Source organism: Macaca thibetana, chromosome 10, assembly GCF_024542745.1.
Source record: "Macaca thibetana thibetana isolate TM-01 chromosome 10, ASM2454274v1, whole genome shotgun sequence".
Classification (NCBI taxonomy): domain Eukaryota; kingdom Metazoa; phylum Chordata; class Mammalia; order Primates; family Cercopithecidae; genus Macaca; species Macaca thibetana.
In genome coordinates this window covers 1033854-1043859 of record NC_065587.1, presented here as the reverse complement: position 1 = coordinate 1043859, position 10006 = coordinate 1033854, and the positions used below count along the sequence as shown (strand labels likewise).

Sequence of the window (10006 nt, the reverse complement as noted above, 5' to 3'; positions counted from 1 at the left end):
GTCCAGCCTGGTAACAGAGCAAGACATTGCCTGTGCACTCTTTTCTTTCTTTTCCCTCTTTTGGACTTTGGACTGTGGACTTTTGAGTTACTGCTGAAATGAGTTAAGACTTTAAGGGACTTTTGGGAAGGCATAATTTGTTTGAAAAGTGAGGACATGAGATTTGGGAGGGGCCAGGTGTGGAATGATGTGGTTTGGCTGTGTCCCCACCCAAATCTCATCTTGAACTGTAGCTCCCATAATTCCCATGTGTTATAGAAGGGACTCAGTGGGAGATCATTGAATCATGGGGTGGTTTTCCCCATACTACTCTCCTGGTAATGAATAAGTCTCACAAGATCTGATGGTTTTATACGGAGTTTCCCCTTTCACTTGGTTCTCATTCTCTCTTGCCTGCCACCATGTAAGACATGACTTTTGCCTTCCACCATGATTGTGAGGCATCCCCAGGCTCACGGAACTGTGAGTTTATGAAATCTCTTTTTCTTTAGAAATTACCCAGTCTCAGATATGTCTTTATTAGCAGCGTGAGAACAGACTAATACACCTGGTGTTCTAAGGTGAGAGCCTCGGTGATTGATGTTAGATCTTTTTCTCTAGTATTTTCATCAAATGCTATAAATCTTGCTCTATTCCCTGCATTTGCACATCCCACCAACTGTAGTAAGTTGTATTTTCATTTTCCTTTAGTTCAAAATATTCGTTAATTTCTCTTGAGACTTTTTTGATCCCTGTGTTATTTATTCTTCAAATATTTTAAGATTTTTTAGCTATTGATTTCTAGTTCAATTCCATTGTGATCTGAGAACATATCTTGTATGGTTTCTGATCTTTTACATTTGTTAAGATGTGTTTTGAGGCCTGGAATGTGGTCAATTTTGGTGAATGTTCTGTGTGTGTCTGGGAAGAATGTGTATTCTGCTGTTGTTAGATGAAATCTTTTATAGCTGTCAATTAGACCCAATTGATTAATGGTGCTGTTCAGTTCAAATATCTTTACAATTTTCTGCTTGCTAAAGCTATCAATTACTGACAGAGTGGTGTGAGCGTCTTTAACTGTAATAGTGGATTTGTCCATTTCTCCTTGAGGTTCTACCAGTTTTTCCTCAGTATCTGGACACTGTTTTAGTGCTAGGCTAACGCATATGCTTTTGCCAGAAGCCCAAGGTTGGCAAAGAGAGGACAGTGCACCAGAGAGAGTCAATAACAAAAGCAAAGGCTGAGGAGACTTCGTAGGGGGCAAGGCTGGAAAAAGGAGGGGTGGGGTTCAGGCTGGACAGAAGAGGGGGCGGGGATCAGACTGGACAGAGGAGGGGTGGGGTTCAGCCTGGATAGAGGAGGGGGTGGGGATCAGCCTGGATAGAGGAGGGGTGGGGATCAGCCTGGATAGAGGAGGGGTGGGGATCAGCCTGGATAGAGGAGGGGGTGCAGTTCAGCCTGTACAGAGGAGGGGTGGGGTTCAGGCTGGAGAGAGGAGGGGGTGGGGTTCAGGCTTGTTCTGCAAACCCCACGTGAGTATCTTGGCCTTTGTTTTTCTTTTTTCTTTTTCTTTTTTTTTTTTTGCGGGGGATGGAGTCTCGCTCTGTCACCCAGGCTGGAGTGCAGTGGCGCAATCTCAGCTCACTGCAAGCTGTGCCTCCCAGGTTCATGCCATTCTCCTGCCTCAGCCTCCTGAGTAGCTGGAACTACAGGCGCCCGCCACCTCGCCCCGCTAATTTTTTTTTTTTTTTTTTTTAGTAGAGACGGGATTTCACTATGTTAGCCAGGATGGTCTTGATCTCCTGACCTCGCGATCCACCTGCCTCAGCTTCCCAAAGTGCTGGGATTACAGGCGTGAGCCACCGCGCCCAGCCAATCTTGGCCTTTCTTATTCCCAGCATGCACTTGGAGCCTGTGCCCCTCACCTGAAGGCACCCCCAGCTCGAGGGATTTGTACCCCTGACTGGTCTGTCCCCTCCCCTTGGGTGTTGCTGGGACCTGTTCCTTGCTCCTAAGTCACATCGTAGGGATGAAGCAATGGAGTGTCCACAGCTAAGTGTGTGTGTGTGACCACACCACGTACAACTGACCCCGCCTTGCTGGAGCTGCTCTCTCCTTTGCTAAGGGAACACAGCAGCCGTGTTGGGCAACACCGCATGCCTAGGACCTTCAGTGGCCTCTAGCACCAGAGTGCAGCCTCTGGACAAAAGCCAGCAAGAAAATGAAGCCGTCAGTCCTACAGCTGAAAGGACAGATGGGTGCCAGCACCCAGAGTGAGCGTGGAGGTGAACTCTGCCCCAGCTCAGCCTCCAGCCCAGCTGCCACCTGATGGCAGCCTGCGGGCCGAGCAGGGGACACCACTAAGCAGCACCAGACCGCTGGTCACAGAGACTGTGTGATGACAGATGTGTGTCATCTCGAGCTGCGAGGTTTGTGGTGACCTTGTTACACAAGGACAGACGCTAATACGACGGGTTCCCACAGCGGGTCTCCAGGGCTCAGGCAGTTCTCATCACAAGACCTCAGGGGGTCTCTTGGCTGAGTGCAGAGGATAATGCAGCTGAAGGTCATGGCCAGACTCCTGGGGACAGATCACCAGCCCCTGATACCCTCAGCATCAAGAGTTGCTGCCGAATTGTGGCCAGGCCCGTTTCTTTTCTTTTCCTTCCTTTTTTTTTTTTTTTTTTTTTTTTTTTTTGAAACAGAGTCTTGCTCTGTCACCCAGGCTGGAGTGCAATGGTTCGATCTCAGCTCACTGCAACTTCTGCCTCCCGGGTTCAAGCGATTCTCATACCTCAGCCTCCCGAGTAGATGGGATTACAGGCATGCATCACCACACCCAGCTAATTTTTGTATTTTTTGTACAGGCGGGTTTTTACCATATTGGTCAGGCTAATGTCGAACTCCTGGCCTCAAGTGATCCGCCTGCCTCGGCCTCCCAAAGTGCTGGGATGACAGGTGTGAGCCACCACACCTGGCCAGCCAAGCTCATTTCGAAGAAAATCCATGGGAAGGAAGGAGGGACGGAGCGAGGGCCAGCACCACTCTAAGAGCAGAGTGATGGGTGCGGGTGGGGAGTGGGGCTGGAGGGGGCCCAGGGGCTGTGGTTCGTGGACCCAGGCCCTGGCCAGTCCCCAAACGCTGCAGCTCCTGCCTCTCAAAGCGGTTTCCTAGGGACCATCAGTATAACTGTGACAGCAAACCCATCCGTAATGTGATTTAATTAAGAGATAATGACAGTGGGACCGGGAATTGTGTTGTGCGGGTAATGGGTTCTCATTGCCTCACAAGCCCTGCAGTAACTCGGAGCTCGGGATATTAATTCGTCACCGTGTCATTGTTTGGGGAGAATTGCCATATTTCTCAAATGCCTTCAAACTTTTATTTTCCTTCCACGGTCTCTGAGTTTGCTCCAGCCCCTCACTGATTAGTTCCAGCTAAATCTGCCTTTTCTCATTAAAAGAAAAGCTCATGCATTTTATTTTCAATTAATTTGCAGGAATCTATCAGGAGAAAGTCCAACTGAACCTCGTCATTCACAATGCAATTTCTCAGAACCACCAGGGACGGCAGGTGTAGTCCAGGGTGGAGCTGGCCTCCCACCTGCTGGGGCACGTGCACCCTAAGGGCTCTCTCGGGCCAGGGCCGCTGGGCTCAGCCTCCTGCACAGACCCACCTGCTGGGGCACGTGCACCCCAAGGGCTCTCTCGGGCCAGGGCCGCTGGGCTCAGCCTCCTCCACAGGAGTGTGGGGAGAGGCCTCATCACACTTCCCACCTGGTGGCAGGTGCCAGGACCCCTGAGTCTCCTCCGCTCTGCCCTCCAGTCTTGTCCCCTTGAAGACACATGGGGCAGGGCCGGGAGGCTAACGTGTTAGGATATGGGTTCTGGCCTCTGGCAGCTCTCAGAGCCTGCCTGGCACTCCTTTAGTGAGCATCTCGCCTCCGGGCACCTCTTGACTCCCCTGGCAAGATGGAGTGGCCTGAGGGAGCCATTGGTCCCAGGGGACACTCGCCAGGACCCTCCCGCAGGCTGTGGATGTGTGTGGCCTGTCCTTGGTTTCCCTGGACCAGACCTGCCCATCAGCCTCCATTACACATGGGTCCAGTGGGTTTAGCCACTGAAACCTCACCTTCCTCACAGCTCTTTCCTCTCATAAGTTCGCACCTTTCTCTAGGCCCCAGCTGTGCCCAGTGGCAGGGGTGAGATGAGATGTTCTGAAGCACTCATCCAAGGCCCGGAGAAGCATCATGGGGGACAGGAGGGGAAGGACTCCTGGGGGCCCACCCTGGGCCTCTGCCCGGAGGCCCGGTGTCTTCCTGCCAGCCTCTGCTGCCGGGCAGCAGCACCTGCTCCAACACCTCATGCCGAGCATTCGGTGTTTTGTTTGGGAAGTCGCCGGGCACAGCCTCTCTTGTAGGATGCAGGAGAGGACACTGGAAATATCATCACTCGTCATCAGGACAACCCTATTCTCCAGGGCTCAGCCCTCACCTCCACTCCTCAGGACATGGACAGGTGGGCAGGGCCGGGAGCCTCTGCAGCCCGCACCCCTGTGAGGGGTCTTGCAGGAGGGGAGGCATCTGCGGCAGAGCCCAGCGTCCCCACCGCCGGCGTCCCTGCCTGTCTGCAGTTCAGCCTGGCTCCCAGCAGGCCCGGCAGCGTCTCCTCTGTGAACCCCCAGCCCCTAAACATCGCAGGGCAGCCCCATCTCCCCATCCCCAGGAGGACAGGGCCCCTGAACATCGCAGGGCGCCCCACCTCCCCATCCCCGGGAGGACAGGGTCCCTGAACATCGCAGGGCGCCCCACCTCCCCATCCCCGGGAGGACAGGGCCTGAACATCGCAGGGCAGCCCCACCTCCCCATCCCCAGGAGGACAGGGCCCCTGAACATCGCAGGGCTCCCCACCTCCCCATCCCCGGGAGGACAGGGCCTGAACATCGCAGGGCTCCCCACCTCCCCATCCCCGGGAAGACAGGGCCTGAACATCTCAGGGCAGCCCCATCTCCCCATCCCCGGGAGGACAGGGCCCCTGAACGTCGCAGGGCAGCCCCATCTCCCCATCCCCGGGAGGACAGGGTCCCTGAACATCGCAGGGCGCCCCACCTCCCCATCCCCGGGAGGACAGGGCCTGAACATCGCAGGGCAGCCCCACCTCCCCATCCCCAGGAGGACAGGGCCCCTGAACATCGCAGGGCTCCCCACCTCCCCATCCCCGGGAGGACAGGGCCTGAACATCGCAGGGCTCCCCACCTCCCCATCCCCGGGAAGACAGGGCCTGAACATCTCAGGGCAGCCCCATCTCCCCATCCCCGGGAGGACAGGGCCTGAACATCGCAGGGCAGCCCCATCTCCCCATCCCCAGGAGGACAGGGCCTGAACATCGCAGGGCAGCCCCACCTCCCCATCCCCGGGAGGACAGGGCCTGAACATCGCAGGGCAGCCCCACCTCCCCATCCCCGGGAGGACAGGGCCCCTGAACATCGCAGGGCAGCCCCACCTCCCCATCCCCGGGAGGACAGGGCCCCTGAACATCGCAGGGCAGCCCCATCTCCCCATCCCTGGGAGGACAGGGCCCCTGGAGCGGACACAGGAGTGGGGCCGCCTCACATTTGCTCCCAGAGCAGACCCTCCTGCTTCCCTCCACTGCAGGCAGCCCCTTCCATGCCCTGTCCCCCACACAGCAAACCCCCCACCTTCACCCCAACCTGCCCCACCCCCACTGCAGCCCCTTTCCAGCCCAGCTCCTGCCCCTCCAACCCTCCTCCTTCCAGAAGCTTCTCCCCTTGGCATTCAGGTGAAGTAAGAGACTGGCAGGACTTGCTTTCTGGTCCCAGCCCCACTGACCCAAACAGGACCTGGTCCAGGCAGGATGAAGTGAAGAAACCAGCAGGAACCAGCAGACGGTGAGAGGCGGATCCCTGGCTGCCCTCACTGTTCACTGGCATCAGACACGCCCACCAGCACCACGACAGTTTACAAATGCCATGGCAACAACCCATAAGGTGCCAGCCCTTTCCATGGCAATGACCCAGAAGCTACCGCCTTTTTCCTAGAAAATTCTAAATAACTTACCCCTCAATTTGCATTGGCCCATCCTTAATTTGCGTGTAATTGAAAGTGGGTTCACAGGGGTATAAATACAGCTGCCAAACACCATATGCTGTGGGTGCACTGCCTAGAAGTTAGCCCTCAAGAAGCAGCACCGTTCAATGGAAGACCGCGGTCCAACACCACCAGCTCACCCTTGAATTCCACTTGGGGAAGCCAAGAACCCTTCCAGGCTAAGTCCCAGTTTGGGGTCTTGCCAGTCCTATAACATGGGGGGCCTTCCTCTGCCACTTCACTGGCCCTTCCTTGTTCCCCCTCCAAGTGCAGTGCCCAGAACCCCGACACCATCCACTCACGGGACCTCCCCATTTCCAGAGAATTCTGGGTCTTGGCCTGGCTGTCCTAACTCCCCTCCCCACAGCTTTTGACTTTCACCTCCACTGGGCTGGGCTCCAGCCCAGCCAGGAGCCCAACCTCCGGCCCCTTCCTGTTACAGCTGGAGGGTCCTGACTCCCACGTCCACCACAGGGGCCCCCAGCCAAGCACAGCTCCAGACTTGTGGGCCCCAGGCAGGTGCCATGGTTCATACCTGTAATCCCACCACTTTGGGAGGCTGAGGCAGAAAGATCTCTTGAGCCCAGGAGTTACAGACCAGCCTGGGCAACACAGCAAAACGTTGTCTCTAAGGAAATAAAAGCAAAGATAAAGAACTTCAAGATGGCAGCAGCAGAGTAGATCCTCCTCTACATGCTTGCCCAGTGCATGGCTGGAGTCCTGCCTGCTCTGCCCCTCGTGGCCATGCCCCTCTCCCTCGGGTGACTGATCAGAGCGGGTCCCCCCACGCCTGGCCGTGTCCCTCTTCCTCGGGTGACTGATCAGAGCGGGTCCCCCCACGCCTGGCCGTGCCCCTCTCCCTCAGGTGACTGATCAGAGCAGGTCCCCCCATGCCTGGCCGTGCCCCTCTCCCTCAGGTGACTGATCAGAGCAGGTCCCCCCACGCCTGGCCGTGCCCCTCTCCCTCGGGTGACAGATCAGAGCGGGTCCTCCCATGCATGCTTTGCCCAACATGTGGCTGGAATCCTGCCAGCTCCGCCCCTCTTCCTGCAGGTGACTGATGGGGACCCTGCACAATGCCCCCTCCTCAGAGACACCTGCCCTGATGTCCGCACAGTGACAGCCCCGCCCTCTCCAGCCCCTGCTGTGTCCCTCCACCTTCACCCCACAGCGACTGTGTGCTTCTGTCCGAGTCCCCACACACAAGCCCGTGATTGAGGGTGTCTGCCTGTTGCTGAAGCCCCAGTCCCTGGTGTGTCCTCCAGGCTATGGTAGGGGTCCCAGAGCATCTGTCGACCACTGTAGCCAGTTCCAGTTTCAGACATCAGTGTCCACAGGGGCTTCAGTGCGGATGCCAGTGCTTTGGGCTGGCCTCTTCTACAACTCACCTCCAGCCATGTCATGGCCTCAGCTTAAATCCCTTCAGATGCACAACTGACCAGGCCAGCACAGCAGCCCGTCCACCTGTCCGGGTGACCCTCCTGCCCTGCTGGCCTTCTCTCGGGGCCAGGCTGCAGGTTAAGGCTACAGTGAGCTGTGGTTGCATCACTGCACTCCAGCCTGGGTGACAGAGCAAGACCTTGTCTCCAAAAAAATTATCAAAATCAAAAATGAAAGATGGGATATCACTACAGATCCTCCAGAAATAAAAAGGACGATAAGAGAATGCCATGAACGATTGTGTGCCAACAAATTAGATAACAGATTAAATGGACAAATTACTGAAAGAAACTACCAAGGCTTACTCAACAAGTAAACAGATTGAAATAGTAATTTTTGAAATTTCCACACTGAAAAGCACAAGGACGGATGACTTCACTTGTGAATTCTACCAAACATTTTTTTAGTTGCTGTCAACAAGTTTATTGTCTTTATCTGGAAAATCCTCATAGAAATTGTTTGGTTTAGCTTTCAGCAGCCTGCTCTCGAGCTCTGAGGAAGCTTGCCTTCTTTCGAACTACCCGGTATTTCTTCTGAGCAAGGGACATTTTCACCTCTTCTTTTTAACTTCTTTCTTGGGCTTCTTTTCATAGACTGGATTATCTCATATAGCAGCATGAGCTTTCTTTTTTTTTTTTTTTTTTTTTTTCTGAGATGGAGTCTCACTCTGTCACCCAGGCTGGAGTGCTGTGGCGCAGTCTTGGCTCACTGCAAAACCTCCGCCTCCCAGGTTCAAGCAACTCTCCTGCCTCAGCCTCTTGAGCTGCTGGGATTACAGGCATGAGCCACTGCACACGGCCACAGCATGAGCTGTCTTATACATCTCCTCCATCGTGTCTGGAGTTATGCTTTTTTTCTTTTTTTTGATGGAGTCTCACTCTGTCATTCAGGCTGGAGTGCAGAGGCATGATCTCAGCTCACTGCAACCTCCACCTCCCAGGTTCAAGTGATTCTCCTGCCTCAGCCTCCCAAGCAGCTGGGATCACAGGTACCCACCACCACATCCAGCTAATATTTGTATTTTTAGTAGAGATGAGGTTTCACCATGTTGACCAGCTGGTTGCAAACTCCTGACCTCAAGTGATCACCCTGCCTCGACCTCCGAAAATGCTGAGATTACAGGTCTGAGCCACTGTGCCTGGCCTACCCTGTTCTTTATGTATTGAGAGAACTGCTTCTTGTAAGCATCTTCATCTTCCTCCATTAAGTAGCACATGTAATCTGAAATATTCTGGCCTATGATGTGCTCCCATTGCACTTCTGCATTAAATTAGTTGCTTTCAGAATCATGACCAGGGAATCGTTTGGTACTGAGAAGGATAGACCAGCCTCCACCCACAGCTCCCTTCAGGGCACCAAAAACTTCATTGCCAGTGGGAGTTCTGGCAAGGCCTGCATCCAAAGAGCAGGTGAAGGCACCTGGCTGACCATCTATGCCTTCCACGTTGTATTCATCACCAGTCACTTCCACTTGGCCTTCCTAGATCTTGTCCAGGCCAAACCTATTGAGAAGCCTGTGGGCCAGCAGCAGGCCAGGGCAATATGCTGCAGCGTCATTTGTCAGGCCAACCTTCACACCGTATTTCAGCAGTTCGTGGGCATATGCTACGCAGACTATCACATCCCCCTCGATACGGGCATAAGCAACCTGACAAATGGTATCTCTGTTTGTTACACAAACTATCATCCCGTATTTGGGTGTAAATATCCCGTATTTGGGTGTAAATATCCTGTATTTGGGATAAAAGTCGTATTTACTTTCATCCTGTACCACCAAGCGTTTCTGAGCATAGTGACCAGTTTTACCTCTCCTCATCTTCCACATTTCACTTGGTATCTCTTAAAGTTGGCCTTATTCTCAACTTTAACAAACTCCATCCTGTGGAACAGACACCCATGTCTGTGGCTCAACAGAGACCTGCAGACCCAGCAGTGCTGGGCAGGGAAAGGCTCTACCAAACATTTAAATAAGAAGAAATGCTAATCCTTCAAATATTTTTTCAAAATAATGGAGGAGAAGGTAAGACTTCTAGATATGCTTTGGATGTCTTGTCCCCTCCAAATCTCATGTTAAAATAAGATCTCCAACGCTGGAGGTTAGGCCTGGTGCGAGGCGTTTGGGTCACAGGGCTGGATCCCTCAAGAACGGCTTGCAGTAATGAGTGAGGAGAATTCACTCATTATTCCTGAGGCCCTTACCAGAAGCAGATGCCAGCATTCTGCTTCCTGTGTAGCCTGCAGAACCAAAGCCAAACAAACCTCTTTTCATTATAAATGACCCAGCCTCAAGTCATTCTTTACGGCAGTGCAAATAGGACTAACATGTTTCCCAACTAATTCTGAGGCCAGTATTACCCTGAAACCAAAACCAAAGATACCACAAGAAAACTGCAGACCAATATCCCTTCTGAACACAGATACAAATATCCTCAACAAAATACAGAATTCAGCAATGTATAAAAAGGATTATATCCTAAAACC

At 53.5% G+C, this 10006-nt stretch overlaps 1 pseudogene; it reads right to left on the bottom strand.

Moving 5' to 3' along the window:
- Nucleotides 1–7989: 7989 nt before the first annotated feature.
- LOC126929466 (60S ribosomal protein L5-like) lies at nt 7990–9409 on the bottom strand (annotated as a pseudogene).
- Between the last annotated feature and the right edge of the window lie 597 nt (nt 9410–10006).